This window comes from Sminthopsis crassicaudata, chromosome 2 (assembly GCF_048593235.1).
Source record: "Sminthopsis crassicaudata isolate SCR6 chromosome 2, ASM4859323v1, whole genome shotgun sequence".
Taxonomy (NCBI): Eukaryota; Metazoa; Chordata; class Mammalia; order Dasyuromorphia; family Dasyuridae; genus Sminthopsis; species Sminthopsis crassicaudata.
In genome coordinates, this window is record NC_133618.1 from 385,137,056 (window position 1) to 385,164,952 (window position 27,897).

A 27,897-nucleotide genomic window follows, 5' to 3' on the forward strand; every position below is an offset into this window, starting at 1 on the left:
TGAAAGCTAAATGGAGACAGGAAGGAGTACACTTTCTTCTCAGCAGTTCATGGAACCTATACAACAATTGATCATATACTAGGACAGAAAAACTTCAAAATCAAATGCAGTAAGGCAGAAATAGTAAATACATCCTTTTCAGACCACAATGCAATGAAAATTACATTCAATAAAAAGCCAGGGGAAAATAGACCAAAAAATAATTGGAAACTAAATAATCTTATACTAAAGAATGATTGGATGAAACAGCAAATCATAGACATAATAACTTCACCCAAGAAAATGACAATAATTAGACATCATACCAAAATGTGTGGGATACAGCCAAAGCAGTAATAAGGGGAAGTTTTATATCTCTAGAGGCCTACTTGCGTAAAACTGAGAAAGAGAAGGTCAACGAATTGGGCTTACAACTAAAAATGCTAGAAAAGGAACAAATTAAACCCCCCCAGACAAACATGAAACTTGAAATTCTAAAAACAAAAGGTGAGATTAATAAAATTGAAAGTAAAAAAAAAAAACAAAAAAACTATTGAATTAATAAAACCAAGAGTTGGTTCTATGAAAAAACCAACAAAATAGACAAACCCTTAGTAAATCTGATTAAAAAAAGGAAAGAGGAAAAGCAAATTGTTAGTCTTAAAAATAAAAAGGGAGAACTCACCACTAATGAAGAGGAAATTAGAACAATAGTTAGGAGCTACTTTGCTCAACTTTATGCCAATAAATTCAATAACTTAAATGAAATGGAAGAATACCTTCAAAAATATAGCTTGCCCAGGTTAACAGAGGAAGAAGTAAATAGTCTAAATAGTCCCATTTCAGAAGAAGAAATAAAACAAGCTATTAACCAACTCCCTAAGAATAAATCCCCTGGACCAGATGGATTTACATGTGAATTCTACCAAACATTTAAAGAACAACTAACTCCAATGCTATATAAACTATTTGAAAAAACTCCTACCAAGTTCCTTTTATGACACAGACATGGTACTGATAACTAAACCAGGTAGGCTGAAAACAGAGAAAGAAAATTATAGACCAATCTCCCTAATGAATATTGATGCTAAAATCTTAAGTAAAATATTAGCAAAAAGACTACAGAAAATCATACCCAGGATAATACACTATGACCAAGTGGGATTTATACCAGGAATGCAGAGCTGGTTCAATATTAGGAAAACTATTAGCATAATTGACTATATCAATAATCAAATTAACAAAAACCATATGATCATCTCAATAGATGCAGAAAAAGCATTTGATAAACTCCAAAATCCATTCCTACTAAAAACACTTGAGAGTATAGCAATAAATGGAGTATTCCTTAAAATAATAAGGAGCATATATTTAAAACCATCAGTAAACATCATATGTAATGGCGATAAACTGGAACCTTTCCCAGTACGAACAGGAGTAAAACAAGGTTGCCCACTATCAACATTATTATTCAATATTGTACTAGAAACCCTAGCCTCACCAATAAGAGCTGAGAAAGAGATTCAAGGAATTAGAATAGGTAATGAGGAAATCAAACTATCACTCTTTGCAGATAATATGATGGTATATTTAGAGAACCCCAAAGACTCTGCTAAAAAGCTATTAGAAATAATTCAGAACTTTAGCAAAGTTGCAGGATACAAAATAAATCCACATAAATCCTCAGCATTTTTATACATTAACAACACAATCCAACAGCAAGAGATACAAAGAGAAATTCCATTCAAAATAACGGTCGAGAGTATAAAATATTTGGGAATATATCTACCAAAGGAAAGTCAGGATTTACATGAGCAAAATTACAAAATACTTGCCACAAAAATAAAGTCAGATTTAAATAATTGGAAAGACATTAAATGCTCTTGGATAGGCCAAGCAAATGTAATCAAGATGACAATACTTCCTAAACTAATCTATATATTTAATGCTATACCAATCAGACTCTCAAGAAACTATTTTTATGACCTAGAAAAAATAAAAACAAAATTCATATGGATGAACAAAAGGTTGAGAATTTCAAGGGAAGTAATGAAAAAAAAAAATCAAATGAAGGTGGCCTAACTGTACCTGATCTAGATCTAGATTATAAAGCAGCAGTCACCAAAACCATTTCGTATTAGCTAAGAAATAGATTAGTTGATCAGTGGAATAGGTTAGGTTCACAGGGCAAGATAGTCAATAAAAATAGCAATCTAGTGTTTGACAAACCCAAAGATCCCAACTTTTGGGATAAGAATTCATTATTTGACAAAAACTGCTGGGAAAACTGGAAATTAGTATGGCAGAAACTAGGCATGGGCCCACACTTAACACCATATACTATGATAAGATCAAAATGGGTCCATGATTTAGGCATAAAGAATGAGATCATCAGTAAATTAGAGGAACATAGGATAGTTTACCTCTTAGACTTGTGGTAGAGGAAGGAATTTGTGACCAAAGGAGAACTAGAGATCATTATTGATCATAAAATAGAAAATTTTGATTACATCAAATTAAAAAGCTTTTGTAGAAACAAAACTAATGCAAACAAGATTAGAAGGGAAGTAACAAACTGCGAAAATATTTTTCAATCAAAGGTTCTTATAAAGCTCTCATCTCCAAAATACACAGAGGATTGACTCTAATTTATAAGAAATCAAGCCATTCTCCAATTGATAAATGGTCAAAGGATAAGAACAGACAATTTTCAGATGATGAAATTGAAACTATTTCCACTCAGATGAAAGAGTGTTCCAAATCACTATTGATCAGAGAAATGCAAATTAAGACGTCTGAGATACCACTTCACACCCGTCAGATTGGCAAGAACAAATGATGATGAATGTTGGAGGGGATGTGGGAAAACCGGGACACAGATGCATTATTGGTGGAGTTGTGAAAGAATCCAACCATTCTGGAGAGCAATCTGGAATTATGCCCAAAAAGTTATCAAACTGTGCATACCCTTTGATCCAGCAGTGCTACTATTGGGCTCATAACCTAAGGAAATACTAAAGAAGGTAAAGGGATCAAAATGTTTGTGGCAGCCCTTTTTGTAGTGGCTAGAAACTGAAAAATGAATGGATGCCCATCAATTGAAGAATGTTTGGGTAAACTATGGTATATGAATGTTATGGAATATTATTGTTTTGTAAGAAATGACCAACAGGATGAATACAGAGAGGCTTGGAGAGACATGCCGAATGAAATGAGCAGAACCAGGAGATCATTATACACTTCAACAACAATACTGTATGAGGATGTATTCTGATGGAAGTGGATATCTTTAACATAAAGAAGAGCTAATCAAATTCCAATTGATCAATGATGGACAGAATCAGCTACACCCAGAAAAGGAACACTGGGATATGAGTATAAACTCTAAGCATTTTTTGTTTTTTCTCCCCAGGTTATTTTTACCTTACAAATCCAATTATTCCTTTGCAGCAACAACAACAACAACAACATTCGTTTCTGCAAATATATATTGTACCTAGGATATACTACTATAAGATATGTAATATGTATGGGAATGCCTGCCATCTAGGGGAAGGGGTAGAGGGAAGGAGGGGAAAAATTTGGAACAGAAGGGAGTACAAGGGATCATGTTGTAAAAAATTACCTATGCATATGTACTTTCAAAAAATGATATAATTATAAAATTAATAAAAAAATAAAAATATCAGTATAAAAAAACCCACTACATTTCATAGATTAGTAATATTTAAGGGAAGATAGAATTCTAGTCAAGTATCTACCCTAACCCACCTCATCTCACCCTCTCTCTGAGGAGATCAGGATCACTGGCCTCTCTAGTCATAATCTCCTGTTTCCCCTCTTGATAACAATTAAAGCATCCTTTGGGGATGTAGGGGAAAATTGCTAGAGATATATCTCTTCTGCCCTCGCTGTGAACTACACATAATGCATACCATGTTATGTGTGGGATTGGGAGGCAGTCTTATCCAATAGCCAATTTTGTTCCATCTTCTAATTTTTATTCTGTGTATGTCTTTGAATCTAAGTATTTTTTCTTCTCATAAGCAATAGTTGTGGGGTTTTGTTATGTTATCCAAACTATCAGTGTTAAATTTGATAAAAATTTTAAAATAAAATTTATACATAAAATAATGAAAAGTAGATTTGTACTTTCCTCCATTTATCTTTAACAGTATTTTGTTAAAAAATTTTTTTTGCTTATTTTTCTCTTCTTATTTAAAGACATCTCTTGTTTCTTCAGTTATTTTTTGCTTACTCTATTTCTAAGCATTCATATTTTCAGTCCTTCTTTCCCTCACTCTCAAGTCTCTTCTCTGTTTCCTAGCTTTTAATATTTTAACTTTTTTCTTTCTTAATGCTTCTTTTTGCTCTTACATTGATAATTAATACTCCCCTTTCTCTCTTTCCTTTAAACTTCTTTTATTAAAAAATTTTTTTTCTGTGCCTTTTTCTAAAAATAGTATTTTTCTTACCTCACTAAGTTAATCAATTCCTTTCCTTTCTGTCTATTGTAAACTTGTATTCCTTAAGTCAAGGTCTTTATACTTATTGATTCTTTTAAAAATTAAATCTTCTAAAGTTCCAATTGTGAATTACCTTTTCTAAACAATTTCCATGTTATTTTGCCTTCTAGATTTTGCTATCTCCTCCCTTTTTTCTGTTGTGCTTCACTCTTACTATCAATTCCTATGGGAGTTAATAAGGATCGAAGTATATCCTCCTACAGGATAACCTTTTCTGTGTTCTTGATTATACTGAACAGTTTAACCCTTGTCTTCCTCATGATTTTTTCCTTTCCTATTCTCTACAGAATCTCCTTTCTAGGTCCATGCTCTGTCCATCTCTTGGATGTTGCTTATACCCAGGGCCATGATTTCCCTTTTCCTGAGGCCAGAGATAGGCCTCACATTCTCTCAGCTATCCAGCCAGAGTTTAAGCCCACAAAATAAATTGAATCACCCAAAAGGAATATATTTACCTCTAAGGGCTATTAGGGTACACAATGAATGGAGTCAGGAAGATCTGAATTCAGATTTGATCTAATAAATTCATTAGCTGTGTGACCTTGGGCAAATCACTTAACTCTATTTGTCTCAGTTTACTCATCTGTAAAATGAGTTGACAAAGGAAATGGTAAACCACTCCAATATCTTTGCTAGGAAAATTCAAAATGGGGTTATGAAGTACAACTGAAACAAATAAACAAGTAAGGGATAGGGGAATGCTTGCAAAGTTTAGTTCATGGTGTGTTACTCATCATTTCTTTAAGTTCCACTTAGGTTTTTATTTATTTATTTATTTTTGTATATTTTAGGAAAAAACCCTCTCATTATTCCTTCTGCTTTTTTTTTTTTCAATCCCAGAGGTATATTGTCTTAATTTTTTTCTCTTAAGATAGCCACACATAATATATTTTGCTACTTTTTATTTCCTTGATAGTTATATTTATTTACTCCTCTTGTGTTTCCATTATCTAGGATATTTATAAGTCAAATAATCTATTCACATGCTTAATTTTTTTTTTTTTTTTTGTGGGAGCTTCATATGGACCATCTCTTTTCACTGATGATTAGAATCAGGTCTTGAGTGTGTGTCACTTTGGATTACAACTTGAGTTCTTGTGCTCATAGGAACACATTCTGTTTTATCCTGCAGTTTCTAATGATTACAGAATAGATTTGTGTTATTTGATTTCTTTTGAGTTTTTAGTGAAAGGTCTTTTTTCTCATTATTTGTAGACTTTGTTGTTTGTCACTAGAAATGCTAAGTATCACTACTGTGTACCTGAGAGCTACAGCATAGTTTTTTATTTTGTTTTCTGGAAGAAATTCCTAAATTCCTTGAATTGGTACTTTTTTGTTTGCTTGTTTGTTTTTCTGAAGTTCTAAGAAGATTTCTTCCACCATTGTATTATTTGTGCATTGTCTTATTTATTTCATTATGGTGTTCAAGTTTTTTGAGCTGTCATATTTTTTTTCAGGAAAATCAGGAGACACAGAGAAAAACAGAGACAGACAGACAGACAGACATACACACACACACACACACACACACACACACACACACACACACACACACACGACACGAACAAAGAGACAGAGAGAGACAGAGACCAAGAGACGACCACCCAAAAAGGAAATTCCTAAAGTTTTAGTCGTAGATTATCTAGGGATAGGTTCATGAAAGTGATTGCTAGTTCCTCTCATCTGGGATGTTTCCCATAGTCTTTTTCTTTCTTCAGCAACTTAAAGAGGGGTTGACATCATTTATCTTCTTTATTGAAGCTAAAAACCCAAGAGACTGAAGAGACCAGATCCCTTCCTTCTCCACTTTTCAAATCTGACATATCTCTCAAAGGAGCATTGATGTCCACCTATGAGCACTAGAGTTGCACAATGAAGGGATAGCCCCATACAAATGGCACTTTAAGTCAGAAGGTGTTTCAAATGCATAAAAAAAAAAAAAAGTAGGAGTTGGCAATCATATTATTAGGCAAAACTAGAATTCACAGTATAAAGAGAAATAATCAATGAAATTATATCTTTCTCTTAGATCACTCAGAATACTCTGTTATATTTAATATTCTCTTGAGAATTCACAGGGTCTTCTGTATCATCAAAGTTTTGGTTCAATTTCCTTTGTCTTGCAATAATTACTTAGAGATACTTGTGATCATTTAGATGTATTTGTTGCTATCTCTTTTCTGTTTCAAAATTTTTCCTGTTGATTTATCTATGTTCATGTAAAGTACGGGTTAGCTCCTTGTAGGGTTCCCAGCCAGCCAGAATCAGGGTGAATTAAAGTCCTTGTTCTTTAGGGGGAGAAGTGAAGGAGACAGATACACTGACAAGAAGCTTGCCAAAGATGTATTCTGTATTCCTGGAGTCCTGAGACCAGCCTCTCTCCTCCTCATCCTGCCACCAAGTGACTCTCTGGCCCCTCTCTCTCTGCCCTCCAGTCCTTGCCTATGATTATCTTAACACCAAACATTCAGCTAGCACCCAACAGTGAGAAAAGCCATTTATCCAAACATATGTTAATAGAGTCATTGTTTCACATTGAATAGGTAATTAGTCTTAAGTGCTTGGTTGTCTGATTCAAGCATACTTTTTTGGCGTTTCAGCCCTCTACATTTTCACTTAAGTTTTTTCAGTGAGTCTTCTTCTTCCTAAAATCTTTTCTGCTTTTAGATTTTCTCCCCTTATATTCTTCTTTCTTTCCCTTTTATGGTGGTTTCTTAAACTGGACCTTAAAGTTATTTCAGTCTCCTTAATGTGGGTTAAGATTCCTTTCTGATTCCCAACCCCCATGAATTCCAATGGGAGATATCTTCATTCTCCCAGCCCCCATCAGATCTGAGCCAACTTGGGCTGTCCCAGCCCCCATTCTAATGATCTGCTCAGGTTTCCCAACCCCCACCTCAAGCACAAACAGTTCCTTATCTAAAAACCCATTGAAATCTATTCAAATTCTAACCCCCACTGAAACCCAGCTAGGATCCAATCTGGGACTCCACTCACGAGCCCCTTCAAGATTGTCAAAAGCCCCCCATTATAAAAAGGGGAAACTGGAGTCCAGTCTTTGCAGGAGTCCCAAACATGGCATCCTTATACCAGCCATGTCAAGGGTTCCTGCCCACTGGTGCCAGCCCTGGCCCTGGTGTCTTTCTACCTTCTAATCTTATTTCCAAACCCCATAATAAACCTCTTTTATTAATCTAGGTTTTCAGGTCCATAAATTCCTTTACAGAGGACTCTTGGATTGCTACTAGACCTCATTTAACTCTGTATCCTTGCGCTGAATCCAAAGGGGTTGCAGGGGAGCTCTATTTGATTCCCTGTACTCTGAACCTGCCCCTAGACCTCAATTAATCCTAATTTCATTTAGGTACTTCTTATCTAATTCTCATCATCCTCCCATATGGGGTAACTCACCAGGCTTTAACCTCTGAAAAAGTATGATTCTGTGATCTGTGCTTAGTCCTTTGTTGTTTTAACAATTTTATCAATTAATTGTTAATTAATTGAATCAAATTACAGAAGACACATAAGTAAATGGGACATCCATAATGGATACCAGTTGCAGGATTCCAAATTATCTTGATATGGTGGCACAGAACACTGGCTCTGGTGTCAATATGACCAAATTTTCTTGATAGGAATTTAATAAGGATATCTGTTGTGGTGGCCAGGATATTGCTGGGATTTGAAGCTTGAGTGACTCTTCTATATGTATACACAAACACACACTTTTCCACAACACAAGTCAGGACATTGTGAGTGAGTACAGAACAGATCTAGAGCAATTGGATCTAACTTTCTCCCCATGTTGATCTAGGATCCAGCTATGGATTCTTTGGGAAAATAAAATATAAAGACAGCTTTAAGACTCTGTCAGAAAAATCTTGAGAGCCCAGAGAACCTCTTTATTTATTTCTTTTAATTTTCTTGCTGGTGGCTTTTTTCAAGATCTGAATGAATTGTTACATTGGTGAACTGTTAAACCCAAACCTGGATATCTGTGAATTTTCATTTTTGTATTTAAAAAAATCAATTTCACAAGGACAAGATGGAGAAGGTATTGTTAGGTTGCAATTCATCTGAAAAAAGTTATGATGTTTTAGTGGCCTAAGCTCAATATGAATCAACAGTGTGATAGGACAGAGCAAAGAGTTAATTATATCTTAGGTTATATTAAATGAGGCATAATGCCCAGCATTAATGAGTTAATAGTCCCACTTTATCCAGTAGAGCTGATGAGGGTGTGAGATAGGTCAGGGATGGATTTGTGGTCCTTCTCTCTCCAAAGTTCTATGGTCTGTAGTGAAAGAATTTTGCCTACTCAAAGCTGTGATAAGGAAGGCTTTATTGGTTAGGAAAAGACACCAGGATGTCTTGGTGGGCAATATCAGCTTCAAGAGAGAAGTAATATCACAAAGAAACAATCTGAAAACTTTACTTTATATAGAAACAGAATAATTGAACAGATGAGGATGTGGAGCCATTAAGTTTGTATAACAAAGAAGTTCTCCAGAGAATGTAAGTCCTTGTAAGTTTGTATAAGAAAGCAGTTCTTCTCCAGGAATGTAAGTTCTTTTAAGTTTGTATAAGAAAGAAGTTCTTCTCCAGAGAATGTAAGTCTTCTTTGGAGAATGTAAGTCCTTTTAAATTTGTATAACATTTTTTTGGTGATTACTGGGCTGTCTGGCTTCACTCTCATTAGAGCCTTCTGTTGGGTCCCAAACTTTAGAAAAGACAGCAATAACTTAGACCATGTCCAAATGAAGGCAACTTTGTTTTATGGACTAGGAAATTGCTGGAGTCAAAATATTTGTCTTTAAGAATTAGAGAGCTACTATGTAGAAGAAGGATCTAATTTGTTTGCTTGTCTACAAAAAGTGGAGCTAGAAATAAGTATAAGTTGCAAAGAGGCAAAGTTGAGGTAAAGAAAAATTTCCCAACATTTTAGTTCTCCACTCAAGTAAAGGTGGATTTCTTATCACTCAAGATTTATCAGGTATTTGAAGACAAAATTCTAGTTCCAATACAAGTTGGGTTAGGTAGTCTCTGTTTTCTTTTTCATTTAAGATTCTGTGACTTAGATGCAGATAACCTGTCCCTATTCATGTAGGACAGTCCACAATTAGGAAAAGAGAACACAGACATTTAGGGAGGTAGGCTCTTGATATCTCCTTTAAGACCAATTAACAGTTCATGGCTAAGCTCCAACATTATAGGCTCATAGATTTGCAGCTGAAAGTTGGATGTCATTTAATTCAACTCCTTCATTTTTTATTTGTACAAATCAAAGAATCTCAGTAACTTGTCTAAGGTCATATAAGTAGTAACACTGAAAACTACGTCCTCTTGCCTCTAAAACCAAGATGTTTTCCAATGTCAGATCTCTGAAGGGTTTTGCCTTGGATCTTTTTTTTGGAATTACTGCTTAACACACTCTTACTGTTTAGTACAGTGCCTGACACATAAAAATAAGGTCCTTAATAAATAATTATTGATTGGCTGACCAGTGTCATTCTTGCTTAGTCTGGATAAGAAGGGTTGAGTGATGCCATACTCAGCAGAGGAAGTCCAGATTATTGGTCATATTTTATTTCCTTCCTTTTTTCTAACAATGTAAAACAAATTTAAGATTTTTTTGGGGGGGCACTAATGTTCTTATTTTTTCCAAAATAACAACTAGAAATTAGCATTAACATAAAACTTGTGAGACTGAATTCTCTTTTTTCCTTTTCTTTGCCTTTACATCTTCCCCTTCCTTGCCATCAGATCATAACTTCCTTTCCTTATTTAAGGTCCCTGGTCTAGGGATACAATTGCAAAAATTATACCCAAGCAAAAGGTATTTCATAAGTTTTTCTGTGTACCATATTCTCTTTTTTCTTTGCCCAATCTTTAGCTAGGTCCTTGAAGAATGCAGGAGAACCAGAGTCTCTTTAGAAGACTAATTTTTTTTTTTTTTTTTACAAATTTTGAGGTTGTAAGAAGAATGATTTAAAATCATTATTGTTTTTAATTATTTTATTTTTCAGGAAAAGAAAAATACCCATTTGCTTTAGGAACAATTTAACGTTTCATGTCTTGTTAGAATTCTTACAAGGTGCTCCTTTATTTCAGGAAGCACAAGAATCTCATTCTAAATATCATCAAGCTGCTCAAGCTTTATGTTTACAATTTGGAATAACAAGAGAGGAAGCTAGAAGCATAGTTAAAAAGCTGTACAGCTTGCCTTCCTTTCCACGCTCCTACACTCCTTCCAGGGAAGAATCCTCATAGTTTGAGACCCAATGAAATCTGGCAAATGGATGTGACCCATTATAAATCTTTTGGTCGTTTGTCTTTTATCCACATGATGGTAGATACCTTTTCAGGATTTACTTTTGCAGTGCCAATAGCAAAAGAGACAGCCCAAGTGGTCACTGAATTCCTTATCCAAGCATTTGCAATTATGGGTGTGCCACAAGAAATAAAAACAGATAATGGACCTGCATATACTTCTAAACATTTTGCACACTTTTATGTGCAGTATAAGATTTTACACACCACTGGCATACCTTTTAATCCACAAGGTCAGGCAATAGTAGAGAGAAGAAACAGAGACATTAAGACACTCCTCCAAAAAAAAAAAAAAAGAAAGGGGGAGCCACAGGTAACCCTAGAGAACTTCTAAATTTAGTTCTCTATATCACTAATTTTCTAATTTTTGACAAAGATGCACTGGCTCCGGCAGACAGGTTTTATAACCCACCAGAAGGGCAGTGTCCAGTGCGAGCAGCTCCACTGTCCTTAGATAATTGCCAGGTGATGTGGAGAGACCCAGAAAGTGGTGAATGGAAGGGACCAGATAGGTTAACTGCTTGGGGGAGAGGATTTGCTTGTATTTCTTCAGATGGAGAAAGAATCAGATGGGTGCCAATGAGTTGTATTCACCTTGTCCATCAGAGAGAGACAGAAAAAGAGAAAGATCTCAAAACAAAGGAGAAAATCTAAGAAACATCTGACACTGAAAGAGCATGGCTAATAAGAAGACTGTTAAAGAACTTTAAAATCAGCAGGAATCATTGGATTTCCTAACACAAGATGAGACTAATGGACAGTGGACTTATGGACATTTATAAATGCTCAATTTATGATTATTTGATCATGTTATTTGTTACATACTTCTAGCATGTGTTATGTTACTATGGTACTATGTGTTTATGTAATCTACGTAATTATGTGTAATACCTCCCATATTGATGGATTTATGTTTCAAGGCCATGACCACCCTATGTTCTAAATAAAAAGAAAGGGGGATGTGTTAGGATTACAAGGTGAGAATTCAGGTTGTCTAAACAATTCTCTAGCTCAGAGTTCACACCTTTGGGAGTTTGCACCTTTGGACCCCTGAAAAAGAGTTTACACATTTAAAGGAGTTTACACCTTTGGAAGGAGGTCTGAAAAGGAGTTTACACAATCTTTAAAGGGAGCAAGTTCATTGGTTGAAGGAGTTCCCACAAGCCCCTGAGTTCTGGGAGGATAAAAGAAGACAACATTGGGCCTGGATAAGCAGTCTGGTTTGGGGAAGGACAAGAGGTGGAGGAGATTCAGAGCCAGGACCTTTGCTCTGGCTGGAGGCTCCAGAAGCTTCCCAAGAAACCTGCTCACAGAGGAAAAGATTTTACAGAAAAGAGATCTCCTCCTAGAGAAGGATTACAAATGAGAGACGATCAGAACTTTACAGTCACTGGAATTGATAGAGACAATAATTATCTAACTTAGCATGGTACTTAACAGTTCTCTAGTTCAGTAATGTACTTACTAGAATTCCACAAGATTCACACCTTTAAGAGAGCATATATAAGCAGCAACTCCCACAAGCCCACAGAAGCCCACAAGCCCTCTCTTGGAGGCAGAGTCAGATTTATTCCAACTTCCACCTTTGCTGATTGGAGGCTTTGGATTCAGAGGGAGCTAGAGGCAGAAGCTGGAAGAGACAAAAGACTAACAGCAAGAACTCTCAGAACCAAAGAGAGAGATAGGCCTCTAAGAAAGCTAACCAGGCTATTTTGAAGGCGACAATAAAGGATTTGGACTTTAACTCATGGCTGCATTTGAGGTGATTATTACTCTGAACTGAAACTAAGGCTGCTCCCAGAAGCTCTCCAAAAAACCTGCTCCCAGAGAACATTACACTTTAAAGAACATTACAATGTCTGATTTTTCAGATGAAAATAAGTGATTGTAGTCACTGGGCAGTAGAGATTTTGTTCGTGATGAGTGTTCCACCAGACCTTTCACAATAAAACTGGAGATTGTGTAAAGTCCAGGAAGATTTGTAGAACTGGAAGCATTATTTTTTTTTAAGTTTGTAATATACATTTATTTATTTTACCTAAAATATCTGGGCAGTTCTCTTTGATAATTTCCTGGAAAATAGTGTCCAGGATCTTTTTATTCATCATATTTTTCAGGGAGTCCAATTATTCTCGGATTGTCTCTCCTGGATCTATTTTCCAGGTCTGTTGTCTTCCCAAGAAGGTATTTGACATTTTTTTTCTTTTATGTTTCTTTTTTTCTTTCTTTCTTTTTTTTTTCTTTTTTCTTTTTTTTTTTTTTTTTTTTGGTTTTGCTTGACTGATTCTTGGTGTCTCCTCGAGTCATTCAATTTTATTTATTTGATTATGATTTTCAATGAAATATTTTCTTCACTCACTTTTTAAAATATCTTTTTCTAAGTGTCCAAATGAATTTTTAAGTGAGTTGTTTTGTTTTATGGAGTTTTTTTTCCATTTCATCAATTTTATTTTTTAAAGAGCTATTTTCTTATTCCAACTTACTAATTTTGTTTTTCAAGTATTTGATTTCTTTATCCACTCTATCTTTAAATGAGTGGGATGATTTATCCAGACTCTCTTGCCAAACTTTCCTTTCCTTTTCCCATTTTCCTCCTAGCTTTCTTCTGAGAGACTTTTTGTTTTCTTCTGTGACAGTTTTGTGTATTGAGGAGCAGATCATATCTCTCTTTGAGGATTCATCTGGAGACTGTCTGCTTTTAGTCTCCTCAGGGTTTAAAGTCTGTTCTCTATCCATACAGAAGCTATCAATGGTTAGAGTACTTTTTAATTTTTTGCTCATTTTGTCAGAGAAGAATCAAAGAAAACAAACTAATAAGAAAAACAAATGATCTGCTTTTTTTTGGGGGGGGGGCTGGATGGTGTTACCGGGCTTCCTCTACAGACTGCAAGGGGCAGCAGTGAGGCAGAAGCAGGACAGCAATGGCTGTGCTGCATCTGGCTTTGAGGTTCTGAGGCTCTAAGAATGCACTTAGTCACTCTGGGTGGCAGTGGCCAGGTCCCGAGAGATAGTAGCTTTTGGGATTATAGTCTTTACCTCCTCTGTTTACAGCTTCTCTGCTGATCCTGGCTCGCTGCCAAGACAAAATATCCACACTGTGGTAAAAGTCTTTGCAGAAACAGCAGAGATTGCACCCCTCCCCCCTCCAATCTGTGCAGTATGAGCTGCTTGCCAGGCTCTTGCTGCTTGCCCTCAGCCTGTGCCCAATCTGGCCGTCCCTGCCCCCCTTCCTTTCTCCGCCCCCCCCCCAGACCTTTTCTGATGAATTTCAAGGATGTCTTCTATTGGTAATTATTTGTGTGTGTGTGTGTGTGTGTGTGTGTGTGTGTGTGTGTGTGTGTATGTGTGTGTGTGTTTTCGGTCAAGCACTAATTCTTAGGCTTATCATGAAATAAATTCTGAGAGAAAATGCAGAGCTTAAGCAGATTTGTGCCTCCTCTCTGCCATCTTGGCTGGAAGTCTCTGGAAGCATTAATTGATCCCAGACCAATATTCTCAACTCAGGAGACTTCATCTCTCTCAAAATAGATTAGATACAGCCTATAAAAATGCAACTTAGTATATTAGAAAGAATATCGGATATATAGTTGGAAAACCAGGGTTTAAAACTGGGTTTTGTTGCTGATGCCCAAATGATTTGTTTTCCTGTAAGTCCCCACTTTTTGACACCAAGGTGCACAATCTTTACCTTTCTGGTTCTTAGTGTCTTCATTTGTAAATTAGGAATAATGATGACCTTGTGATACCTGCTTCAAATGATTGTTGTGAGGAAGTGCTTTATAAGCCTTTAAGAAATATAAGATATAATTTATTTTAAACGTATCTTAAAATAAACTTTTCTGAGAAAGAGGAATTATAATGAAAAGAATACTGTACCTACTATTCAGGAGACTTGGACTGAATGACCTTAGAGAAGCCATTTCTTCTTGGTGAATTATGGTTTACCCTCATCTATAAATGGACAGATGGATAGATGACTTCCAATATGACCCCTACCTCTCAGCTTGCTAGAAAATCCTATTTTAGAAGGTAACCCCACCCGAGTGCCAATTTAAAAAAAACAATAATTAGCCATTCATTAGCTTTTTTCTTAAAAATAGGTGCTTCAAGGTAGTAATCTGCTGTGATTATATGTACTTGTTTGTCTGTTTTGGGGGAAGAAGGCAGTTGATTTGCTGGTTTTAGCAGCATTTTATTTAGTATAGACCATGTTAGTAATTCAAGAATGTATTTGTAAATGTGGAACAGTGGAAAGAATATTGAACTTGGAGGCAGAGAATCTCGACTTCATTCCTGTTTTTGCCCTTTGCTATCTGTGTGACGTTAGGCAGATCAGTGCCTCAGTTTCCTCATCTGTTAAATAAGGTGGTTGGACTAATCATGGATTCTTAATATTTTTGTGTTATGAACCCTTCTGGCAATCTGATAAAATCTAGGAACCTCTTCTCATGTTTTTAAATTCAAAAAATAAAATATGTAAAATCATAAAAATGATCAATTATATTGATATGTAGTTATCTATATTTCAATATATATGTGTATATTCATAGTTATTTGTATGTGTGTATATGTATATATATATATATATATATGTGTGTGTGTGTGTGTGTGTGTGTGTGTGTGTGTGTGTATAAAAAGTATAATAGGAAGGGGCAGTGGCTGATTTCAAGGTTATGAAATGCTCCTAAATTATCTATCAAAATGATCATGGATTCTATTCATAGGATCATTGGATTTAGAGTTGAAAGAAAGAAACTCTGAACCTCTGGGGGGGAGGAAGGAATAAACATTTATATAATGTCTATTATGTGCCAGACATTATACTAAGTGCTTTAAAAATAATAACCCATTTTGATCTTTATAACAAATTTTTTAGGTAGTTGCTGTTATCATTCCCATTTTACAATTGGGGAAACTGAGTCAAGCAGATGTTTTTGGGGGGGATGTTTGTTTTAGTGGCCTCTCTCTCTCTCTCTCTGGCTCAGACTGGTATAGGCTAATGGTCATTAAGCAGTCCAATGAGGAGTGGGAATCACAATGAACAATTAAGGATATTCTTAGCAAAGCCTGATTACATAGAGTGGAAAACTCTAATACCTACGTGGAACATATCACAGATGTGATACAAAAGTGGCAAATGATTAAGGCAAGGAAATAAAGGCAATCCTTACACAGCCACTAGATCACTCTTACCATTATAAGCACTTGGAAGAGATAATGATGGCAAATCAAAATTCTCAATTATTTTCAGATGCTGGATAAACAACTTGCTGTTGCTAAAAGCAGTGAAGTGGTATGTATTTCCTAACATGAAGGGGGAAAAAAGATTTTTTCTTAAGATAGGAGAACTTTCTTCAGAGAGCAGAATTCAGACATGTAGTATCTGCAGATATATAGACCACATTAAACTGACTCAAGTTCTCAGTAAGAGAGCATATTGTAATGCTATTAGGACAACCTCAGTTTTGGGGGCATCCTCCTCTCCCCTTAACTGAGCTAAGTAGTCAAATAGGTAGAGGGAAAGCACATGCTGGAGCAGGAAAACAAAGTCGAAAGCAAAACGTGACTTTTCAAGGTTGCCCGTGATTATCTCTTATGTAGACTAACTTGTGATGAAGTCAAGCCTCCTATATTCCAGAACACTGTTTAGAATCATATTTTTCAAAGAGACAAAGACAAAGACCTTAGTTTCAGAGGTCAAGGCTATTCCCATCAATATTCACTCATAACTGATAATAGTCAAGCTATATTTTGCTATGAGATGCACATTTGTATGGGGTTCACTCAGAAGAGAAATTCAGAACTGTTTCATCAAAAGCTGCCTTTGATTAAACCAGAATCAAGAGACCAAGACTCAGTTAGAGACAGGGATTATTTTAGTGGAAAGTTCTAACTAGAACTCTGGAAGTTCTGGAAGACTTTTTTTGAGTCCTTTTCCCTAGTACACTTACTTAATAAGTACTCTATTTATTTATCTTTACAGCAGAATTTAAAGAAGCCTATACAATAGTGAAAGTGAAGTTTGAGATTAAGCATACCCATTGTGCTAGATAGAGATACTTAGCAGCAATTATAATGTTTATGTTAAGGGCCATGCCTAAGTGAAAGAGCAGGTCAATTCTCCCAGAGCCTCCACAGCTGTGAATCATAACACTTGGAGGAGTTGCAAAGCAGCCTTTGCAGATGTTCCTTGTGGATTGGGAATGAAATTGGAGGTAAGAAGGAAGAGGAAAGAGATCAGAGAACACAACTGCCTCTCAGTCTCCTTGTATCATTATCATCCTCTCACATGAAGAGATCCATTCTACAGGTCTGAATTAGATCTCCAGCAGCCACTGTGGCTCCTGTATCACAACAGTTTGAAAGAAAATTCTTGACTATCTCTATAAAATGGATGGACCTCCTTGCATTGAATGAGAAGGATTATTCATACCTCAATTCTGTTCCAGTGTGTTTGGAAGGAATTTGTTGGAATCACTGAGAACTTGGACACCATGGTTCTTGTATCTAGCAAACACCTCATGATCTTGTGTTTTCATTTAGGACCAAATCCACTATATCTATCTAAATTACCCTCAAAGTACTTACAGAAGGCAGAAAAGTAGGGATCCATTCTTAAATACCCTAATAATTCACTCCCCTATGGAGAGGCCTTTAGAATGATAGAGGAAAATGTTTTTTTTTCCTCCACTTACTACACAACATTGCCCTCTTAATGGACTCTTGAGTCCAAGCCCAAGTGATCTGCTTGGTTAGTCTTCCTTGCCAATGACTGTCTATCTTTTATATCTCTGCCTTTGTACATTCATTGCCTTTAATGTATACCCTGAATACATTTTTATTAGCTTATGTGATCTTGAGGAAATAATCCCCCCCCCCCAACCAGGCTGGGGTTAAGTGACTTGCCCAGGGTCACACAGCTAGGAAGTGTTAAGTGTCTGAGACCAAGTGTGAACTCTGGTCCTCCTGAATTCAGGGCTGGTGCTCTATCCACTGCCCCACCTAACTGCTCCTATGAGGAAATCATTTAACCTTTGAGTCCTTCAGTTTCCTCTTTTGCTAAATAGGAATAATAATAACCTCCCAGGATTGTTGTGAGGATCAAATGAGGTAATATTTGTGAAGTGCTTTGCAAACATAAAAGATCTATGTAAATGTTGTTATTTTATTTGTATTATAGACTTTCTTGCCTACTGAACTGATTGAGTTATTGACTCATGTAGGGATGGTATCCCTTTTTTAATTCAAAGTTTAAATATTGATCACAAGAAGGAAGCCTTTCAATCATTAAAGAGCAGAGAAGAGAGATGAATTGAGTAATGACTTCTGGAGTGTTAATCCCAAGCCATAGTTTAACATATGGTTTTTTCCACCTTAAAGATTTTTTTACAAATATAACCTCAAATTGTCTTGTGGCAGAAACATGTCAGAAAGCATGAGGGAGAGTGAAATTATACTACTTTGTACCTTTTTATTTTCTCTTTCTTTCTCTTCCACCTCTCTCTCTCTGTTTCATTTTCTTTCTCCCATCCTTCTCTCCTTCCCTTTTTCTTTCCTATAAATGGCTTGGACATAGAACAATGTTAAATTAAATAAAATTATTTCTGGCAGATTTATGCTCCAAATTTCAGAATACAAAATTAATGTTTTTGTCAACATGGAATGAGAAGTATTGTTGAGAAAAAGTCACACCTACCCTTGGGGGCTCAAGGTTCGGTCCTTAGTGCTTACCTTAATGTTGAAGGTTTGTCAGAAGGTGAAGATAGGCAATGAACAAGTGTGCATTATACTATCACTCTGGCCCCTAGTAATATGTGAGCTCCTTAAATACAGGGACTTTTTCATTTTTGACTTTGTATCTTTAAGGCTTACTGCATAGGAGATGCCTGATAAGTGCTTTTTAATTTACTGATACATGAAGCAGAGGAAAGCATTTGGTGTTACCCAAGACATACTCACCAATCCAGGCAGGTATTATGTTGGAATTTTCTCATACCTGATTATAAAGTTTTCAACGTGAGCATTTATTCCTTGAAAATTGGCAAACCCTACAAGTCAGAGTTTGATTTATTATTTTGTTGATTTCTAGACCTAAGAAAGTGATAAAATGTCAATAATGAAGATTAAACTTAAAAGTGTCTCATGCATACAATTTTCCTATTTAGAGATTTGATTGCTAATCATTTACTAGCATATCCCTCAATCCAGGCCTGTTAAAGCACCTAGGAATGATTTTCATCACTTGCACCAAGAGAAGAGTTTAGAACTGGTATGGAATAGATTCTATTGTACTTCAATGATAGTCAATAAAAATAAGTGGTATAAAATCTGTACTCAGTTGTTCAAAGGAATTTGCTGATGGCTTAGTATCTTTACATGGAGAGCTTAAACAGCAATAAGTCCTAAAAGCTAGGGTATATATACTTCTTTTCTCTTGAAGGATATAGGAAAACTATAAGCAGCACCTAGTGGTGATGGACCATTTTAACAAGTACATCCAGTTTACCCAACAAAAAGATTGAAAGCTTTCAATCTGTCTGATAATACCAGAGAATAATCATGTTCCTGCGAAGAGGATGCAACAAAACCATCTTTGACAATAGGTGAGTCAGACCTCCTGGTGACAGAGAGGACAGGAGCAGTGGAGCACCTGGTCCTTGAAGGGCCAGTCACCCATCAGTCATAGACAAATGTTAGTTCTGAGCTGGTTTTCCTGAAGGAAACAAAACTAGGCATTGATATCCTATTAGGAGTTGGAAAATCTCATCAAGTATTTCCCATCATGGGGAAATTCTTCCTATAAAGGAGGAGAACTGTATATTTGCTAAGGGATCAAAGGCTAAAATGTCTTGGGGGACCAGGTGATATTTCAAATGCCCCCTTGAAGCTATCCAGTTTTTGGAGCTCACTTGAAACTACCTCCCTGGGGTTATATCTCCGGCTGTCCCCTAATTCAAACTTGATTCCTGGTGTTCCTTAGGTCATTCTTTTGATGAACCTCCTTTTTGTGTTTTCACTTGAACTCAAAGGTTAATTAAGAACAATGAGCAATTGGGCTATCCTTTGTATTACTTTTTATTTGAATTCTTCTCTGCCATGGTAGAAGATATGATCATGTTCCATTTGAAGTTCATATCACTGATTTCCTCTACTGCCAATGCATTTATAGGGCTATGTTTGAATTGAGGTAGAATATGCTGAAATGATATTGAGTCGGTGGAGTCATGAGCAGTTCTTAAGATTCATAAGGGTCTAGCTGATGCTTTTCATGTAGGATATTACCAACCCCAGTTCTACTCACCTGATGATGCCTGTAAAAGGAACAAAAAAAAGATTGTATTCAGTTACAAGGTATAATAACTATGATGTAGTTCTTTATTCCTGGAATTCTCATTGAGGGACTACTGGAGGGGAGAGCCCCCAATGTAAGCAATGGCCTTAGTATGGGCATGGCCACAGTTTGTAGGAGATAATCTATTCAATTAGAGGACTCAGGAATATGCAATTGGTTTTCAATAATCTTTTCTTAGTCTATGTCTGTGTTTCTGAAATGATCCTGTTCATCATTTCTTATAGTACAATAATATTCCTTCATAATCCTGCACCAAAATTTGTTCAATTATTCCCCAATTGATGGGCATCTATTTAATTTACAATTCTTTGCTACTACAAAAAAAGCTGCTATAAATATTTTTTGTGTCTCCTTTATCAAGTTATGAAATCTTTTTACATAATTTTCTTGCATCATTCTCATTTCATTTCCCAATTTTTCTGCTATTTCTCTTATTTGATTTTCAAAATCCTTTTGAGTTCTTCAAGGATTATTTTTGTATCTAAGACCAATTTGTATTTTTCTTTGAGGCTTTGGATGTAGCAGTTTAACTTTTTTGTCTTCTGAGTTTGTGTTTTGATCTCTCTTGTCACTATAGTAACTTCCTATGGTTAGGTTCTTTGTCATTGTTCATTTTCTAGTCTACTTTTTGACATTTAACTTTATATTAAAGTTAAATTCTGCTCCTGAGATCTAGGAGGCACTGTTGCATGCTTCAGGTCTTTTTTTCAGAATTAGTTCTAGAAGTTTCACTTCTTCCAAGGTGGCATTATCTAAGGAGAGATGTATTTATTCTTTTGATGGTCTGTGTTCTGGTCTATGAACAAACACAAGCAATCTTTCCCCTCCTGGAACTGCCAAGATCCCTGCTCCCCTGCTGCCACAAACTCTAGTATACTAGTATTCCTCATGGCCCTGGTGACCCCGATCAAACTATGAGTAATGCAACAGAGTCCTGCACCTTTCACCAGTAAAGGATCCCTGTATCACCTTCTGGTCAGTTATCCAATTCCATTGTTGTATGAAGGCTGAGAAACTGCTTATGATGATTCTGATTTAGTCCTTTAAGGCCTGCTACTGTTTTTCTGGAGTACAGCCTGCTCTGGCACAATGTGGGTTGGACTGTACTCTATCTTACCCTAGTACAGTACAAGTATAAGAGAACTTTCCTGTTGAGTTTCTAAATGTTTTGGCTGGAAAATTGTTTCCCTTCATCCTTTTGTGGTTCTTCTTCTCCAGAATTCATTTGAAGGACTATTTAAGGTTGTTTGTAGAGAGGTTTGGTAGAACTCAGGGGAGTCCTTTTTCTCTGTTTTACTTTCTTGACTCTCTCCACCCACTTTCTTTTTATCTTTTATCTCCTTGAGACATATTGCTAGCAGTTGTCTCTTTGGTTCAAACAGCATATGTACTTTAGTAATTTTCTTAACATTATTCCAAATTATTTTCTTAAAGAGTTGTTCTAGTAACCAACAATGTTTGTCTTTCCACATCTCTCCAACATTTACTATTCTTACTTTTTTGGTCATCTTTGCCAATTTATGGTATGTAAGGGGGTGGTCCATTGGAGTGGAGTTGTCTGACTTGCTATGTGCTTGGCAGCAAGTTCTTTCTGTTTCTTTATTACATAAACAAAATTAGCTATGCTTAACTACTTTCTGAGCTGAAGTGCTTACAAAGAGGTGTTGTAGGAGGTGTTATATATTATTATTTCTAGGTTTTAACTTAGGCATACTAAAATTATCCATAAAAGTACTCAAAAACTTGAACCTTCATGTCAGGAGAAAGTTTATGATTCATAGATCACATTTTGAAAATAAGAGTTATGTTGTGTAGCCTTGGGATGTGGAGTCTATCTCCCCTACAGATGTTACTATAAAGAAGATGGGCTAGAAGTGTCAGCCTGGCTGAGGCCAGACATTTTCCATGCTTCTTCAAGTGATAATTTTTAACCTTGAAGAACTTCTACTGAGAAGCAGTAGGTATAAGAGAGAAGTATAAGAAGTGGGTATAAGAAAACCAGTATTAGAATGCAATGCTCTCTAGGATTCCATTTTGTACTGGTAGAGTGCAGATTACAATTAAGAGTCCTGAGTTATTGGCATTTGGTGGCTGAAAGTAGTAGAGAATGAGGGTGTCATGCAGATACAAGTGGGTACAATGAACTTGGCCAAAGGAGTCAGAAATGGGGCTGAATAGCCTCATCACTTCCGCTGTCCTCTATTTGTAACTGTCAGACAAGCAATCAATCACTTGGACTATCACTTAAATGGTCCAAAATGAAGACTCAGACAATACTTCATTACAAACAACCTTCCTCTCCTCTTTACCATCAGGCTTTCATTTCTACTTCTGACTTCTCTATCATAACCACTACTTCTTTGGAGAAGTCCTTTAAAATCAAAATCCATAGTTTACCCATCCTAGAGAATTCCTGTGTGTCTGAAGGCAGAACTTCTAGTCATCAGTTTTCCATGGTAACATATGTAAGGAAAGAAGAGATCCCATTCCAGATCAGAACTAAAATTGGATAAGCTTTTTAGCATTATAGAAAATAGAACTCATACATTCTCATTTCTTCAGTTTATAGTAAGTAAAAGCATAACCCAAACCTCTATGGCCAAAATGCTCACAATGGAATTACTTCAAACCTAGGCTTCTAAAAATTGAAATTGCAATGTTTACATTTTACATATGAATTTAACTGATGAATTCTTATGGATACTAATACATTTTGTGGCTACATCTTTGCATATCACACAAGAATACTTAACCAAAGTTCTTATTATCTGTAAACTAACACTTGCTATGAAGTGCTAATTCTTGTTCAGTCATTTCAGCCATAACCGACTGTCTGTGACACCATTTGAGGCTTTCTCGGCAAAAAATATTGAAATGGCTTGCCATTTCCTTCTCCAGCTCATTTTACAAGAAACTGAGGCAAATGGGGTTAAGTGACTTGTCCAGCGTCACTGAGCTAAAGAAAGCCCATATTCTCTCAACATAGCCCTATTTTCCACCATACCCCTGCTTTTTTTTCTTCTTCTTTCTCCCTATTACACTGTTTTTCTGCTCTGTAACTTCAGATTAAACAATTGAACTGAAGTGTTTTGACACTGTGATGGTGACTGATGTGTATTCTGTCCAAGTTGGCCTGACATCATTCTGTCTTCAGTTGGAACATGCAGTGTTTAAGACCCACATCCAGTTTCGATTAAAGAACACAACATGAAGGAGTATTTAACCTCCCATTTTGAATTCCTTAATGAAAAAGAGTTCACTTCCCAGCTGCTAAGGTTAGTTAATCTACTTACCATAGCTTAAGTGGCTCCACTGATGTGTTCCAATGGTAATTCTCTGCCTTCAGCCAGATCTTTTATTGACAGGATGTGTTAGTGTTAAAGTACAGCTGCTTGTGTGTAATTAACATAAAAATAGTGTCTATCCAATATTCCAGTGTCTGGCATTCTGCTTAGTCAACTATCTTGAGGCACCAAGGATCTGAGGTCACCCACAAGAGAGAGAGAGGGTCCTTGGAGGAAGAAGATTTAAAGAAGACTTTAGAATCCCAGCCCTTTCTCAGATGGTATCAATGTCAACAACAACAGGATAGTCATAAGGAATTGAGAAGCCATATATGACTTAAAAGGTCTGTAGGCTGAACTACAAAATCAGAATAGTCTTTGGATTGATGAAAAGTCATCCATGTTTTGACCAGGGTTGCCAAGAATGGTATAAGAAGTAGAAAATATTCAGATTCAGTATTTATGTCCATTTTCAAAGTTTCTAGTCTCAGGAAGCACCATCTTGATCAGAGCTGGTAATAAGCCCTTGTAGGGTGGGTTCCATAAATAGTGAGATAATTTAGAGTCTAAAGGAATTTTGGACATTCTTTTTTTTTAAAACCCAGGTTAACTTGTTTATTTTTTTATATTTTGATCTCTATTTCAATATGCTATAATTATCTTCCTTTGAAAACTTATGTTTATTATTTAATGCACTTAAATAACTTTTTTGAGAAGAGATAAATAGACTTTATCAGACTGCCAAAGGAGTTCAAACAAAAAAAAAGTTATATCTGATCTAGTCCAATTCCTTCATTTTGTTGATGAGTAAATCTGAACCTTGAGAAGGAAATTGATTCACTTAAGTAAGCAGCAAAATCAGAAAGAAGATTGGTACACCCAATATACCTTTAGATCTTTTAGACATTATGTGAATCTGAGTGCAACATAGCTGGTCAACTGATGTGCCTTTTTGACCATGCATGCCCTTGAGGACATTTATTTTATGCTTTTGATCCATTGGTCAAATGCTGCAGTCTACTTGACTTCAATATGAATCTTGCTTTTATCTTAAATATTGCTTTTTCCCTTCAAGTTACTTGCACTTTTGATTCTGGGGTGGATTGATTCATATTCAGATCATATTACCAGGAGAATATTGCTATTGAAGTTATTTTCTAGTATTATTTATAAAAATTATAATTGTTTTCAACGAATATCAACACTGAATAAATTTTGTTCTGGTGTATTGAAACCAGGTCAACTCATGGGTCTTTCCCTCTCTTCTTCCTTTATACCATCTCACCTGGTTACTTCACCAACTCCCATGGGTTCAATGATCATCTCTACATAGATGATTCTCAGGTCCCTAAAAAGAGTCCTATCTAACCACTATTTTGACCTTCAGTCTCAAATAATCATCTAGATTTTGAACCTTTAAGACTGGATGTTTTATAATCATCTCAGACTTACCTTAATTGTCCCTAAATTATCTTCTTTACAATTTTTATATTTTAATGAGAACACATCATTCAGTCAGTCAAACTCTTTACTCTCATTCACCTCACATATCCAATTTGATGCCAAGTCTTGTTCTTTCTACCTTCTTCATGCCTTCTTTCTTAATATCTCCCTTTTCTCCACTCATATCACTACCACACTGGCTTAAGCCCTAAGCTCAGAGAAGAAAAGTGATTCATCTAAGTAGCAAATCCAGAATATCTACCCCACATTCTCCTAGATCTTTTTAGACATTTTGTGAATATAAGTACAACAATGAGTGGGCCATCTAGAGTTCCAGAATGGCTTCCATGTTGGTCTTCCTGCCTGAAGTTTCTTGCCATCCCAATTCATCCTCCATTCAGCTGTCAAAAAGATCTTCCAAAGGTGCAAATCTGACCTTACTCAAACCCTAGTGACTTCTTATTGCTTAGAATAACAAACATGAAATGTTCTGTTTGGCATTTAAAAACCTTCACAACCAAGTTCCTTTCTACTTTTCTAGTATTCTTATACTATACTGCCCCATGGACTCTATGGTCCAGCTTCCTGCTGCTCTTCACATTCCTCACTCCATCTCTCCACTGGCATTTCTGCTGGTTTTCTCCCATGTTTGGGATATTCCCCTTTCTCTCTCCTACCTCCTTGCTTCTTTGCCGGTTTTAAGATTCAGCTCCAAGCCCATTTTCTGCAGGAAACCTTTCCCGGTCCCTATTAATGCCTTAATGGAGATTACCTCCTATTTAAATTAAATTTATCTTATGTGTATAGTTATTTGTATATCTTCCTCCTCCTTAGAATGTGAGTTCCTTAGGTGTAAGGAATGAGTTTTTTAGTTTTTTACCTTCCCAATGCTTTGAACAGTATTTTATATGTGTTAAGAACTTAATGCTTGTTGATGAACATTAGTTCCTTATTACCTCCAAGATCAAATTGTTATTTTTCAGTCATATCTGACTTCCCATGAGCCTATATGGGCTTTTTGGTTGTTGTTGTTGGTGGTTTTGCAAAGATATTGGAGTGGTTTGCTATTTCTTTTTTCAGCTCATTTTACAGGGAAACCAAGGCAAATAGGATTAAGTGATTACCCAAGGTCACACAACAGGTAAGTGTCTGAAGTGGGATTTAAAATCAGGTCTTCCAGACTATCCAGGTCCAACACTCTATCCCCTGTACCACCAATTTGCCCTATCTGGGATCAAGTACAAAGGCTTATTTTTAGCAATTAAAATCCTTCTCATTCTGACTTGAGCCTACATTTCTAGGCTTATTATTATACTTACTGCTGATTTACTCTTTGTATGGGTAAGCTAAAGTGACCTGGCATTCTCCCACACCTGAAATAGATTTCTTCATCATTTTCAAATCTTAGAATCCCTAGTTTCCTTCAAAGCTCAGCTGAAATTCTACATTTAACTCAAAGCCTTTCCTGATCCCCCAGTTACTGGTATCTCCCCAACCAAGTATCCAAATACCTTGTAGTTATTTTTTATATGCTTATATAATTTGTGATGCGCTAAGCAGGCTGAATGGTCAGTGTTCCAATAAGGCAATAGAGATACTGAGTATGCTCATTAAATTTGCTCTCCCTTCTTCAGAGAGTGTGGCTTTTTACTTTCTCCATTCTCCAACCTCCAAAAAGAGGATTTACTTTCCAAATCTAGTTTTGCCAAGAAGGGCAATAGCCATTTAAAAGTTAATATAAGTTTCCCCAAACTTTGCTTACAGAGTGGACCATTCAGAATTTAATATATTGTCAAACATGCTGAGAAATACTTAAAATAATGACATTTACAAAAATAGGCATTTTAAAAGCTATACCCCTCCAAAAAAGAGGGGCAGAGAAATAGAACAGCTTCCAAAAGATAATTATAAAGCAAAAGGACGGGTTTAAAGGAGCATTATAAAAGGTGAGTAAATCTCAGTTACCATCAGGAAAGGACAAAGGAAAGGTAATACAAAATCCTCCATTAGTCATTCAAAGTCCTTTATAATCTTACTCATCTTTCCAGTCTTCAACCTTACTCCTTGACATTTACTCTTCAGTCCAGTGACACTGACCTTTCAGCTGTTTAATGAACAAGACATTCCAGTTCTTGGCTCTAGGCATTTTTTCTGGCTGTCTCCCATGCCTGGAATGTTCTCTCTTTGAAGCATTGCCTACTAACCTTTCTTAGCTTCCTTTAAGTCCCAACTAAAATCCCATCTTTTACTGGGAAGTCTTTTGCAACCCCTCTTAATTCTAGTGCCACTCTTCTGTTAATATTTCCTATTTATCCTTTTATTTAGTTTTTTTATACATATTTGATTGTTCTTTCCTCTAATAGATTGTGGGTTCTATGAAGGTAGAGACTTATCTTTTGCCACTTTTTGTATTCCTAGTTCTTATCCCAGTGCCTGGCACATAGTGTTTATTTATTGACTGACAGATTGAAAGCCCCCTAATTGGTCTCTCTGGATCATCTCTCACTATCTCAATCTATTCTCCACACAGTTGTAAAACTAATTTTCCAGAAGTGGAGTTCTGACCACATTATTCCCTCTACTCAGTCAACTCTAGTAGCTCTCTATTGGCTTCAAGATCAAATACTATTTCATTTTAGTCTTATCTTTTTAAAATTCATATTTTTTTCAAAATATATATACTTTATAAATCACTAAACATATACATATGAGACACATGCTAATTTTTTCCTTATGTATAAAGGAACAAACATTTATTAAACATCTACTATGTGCTAGACATTTTGGTAGATGCTTTCAAATATTTTCCCATTTGAGATTAACAACAACCTTAGGAGGTTGGGGCTTTAATTATCCCCATTTTACAGTTGGAAAAGTGAGGCATAACAAGGCTAAATGACTTGCCAGGGCCACAATCTAATAAGTGTCAGAGGCCAGATTTGAATTCAGATGTCCCTGATTTCAGCCCTACTTCTTTATTTCT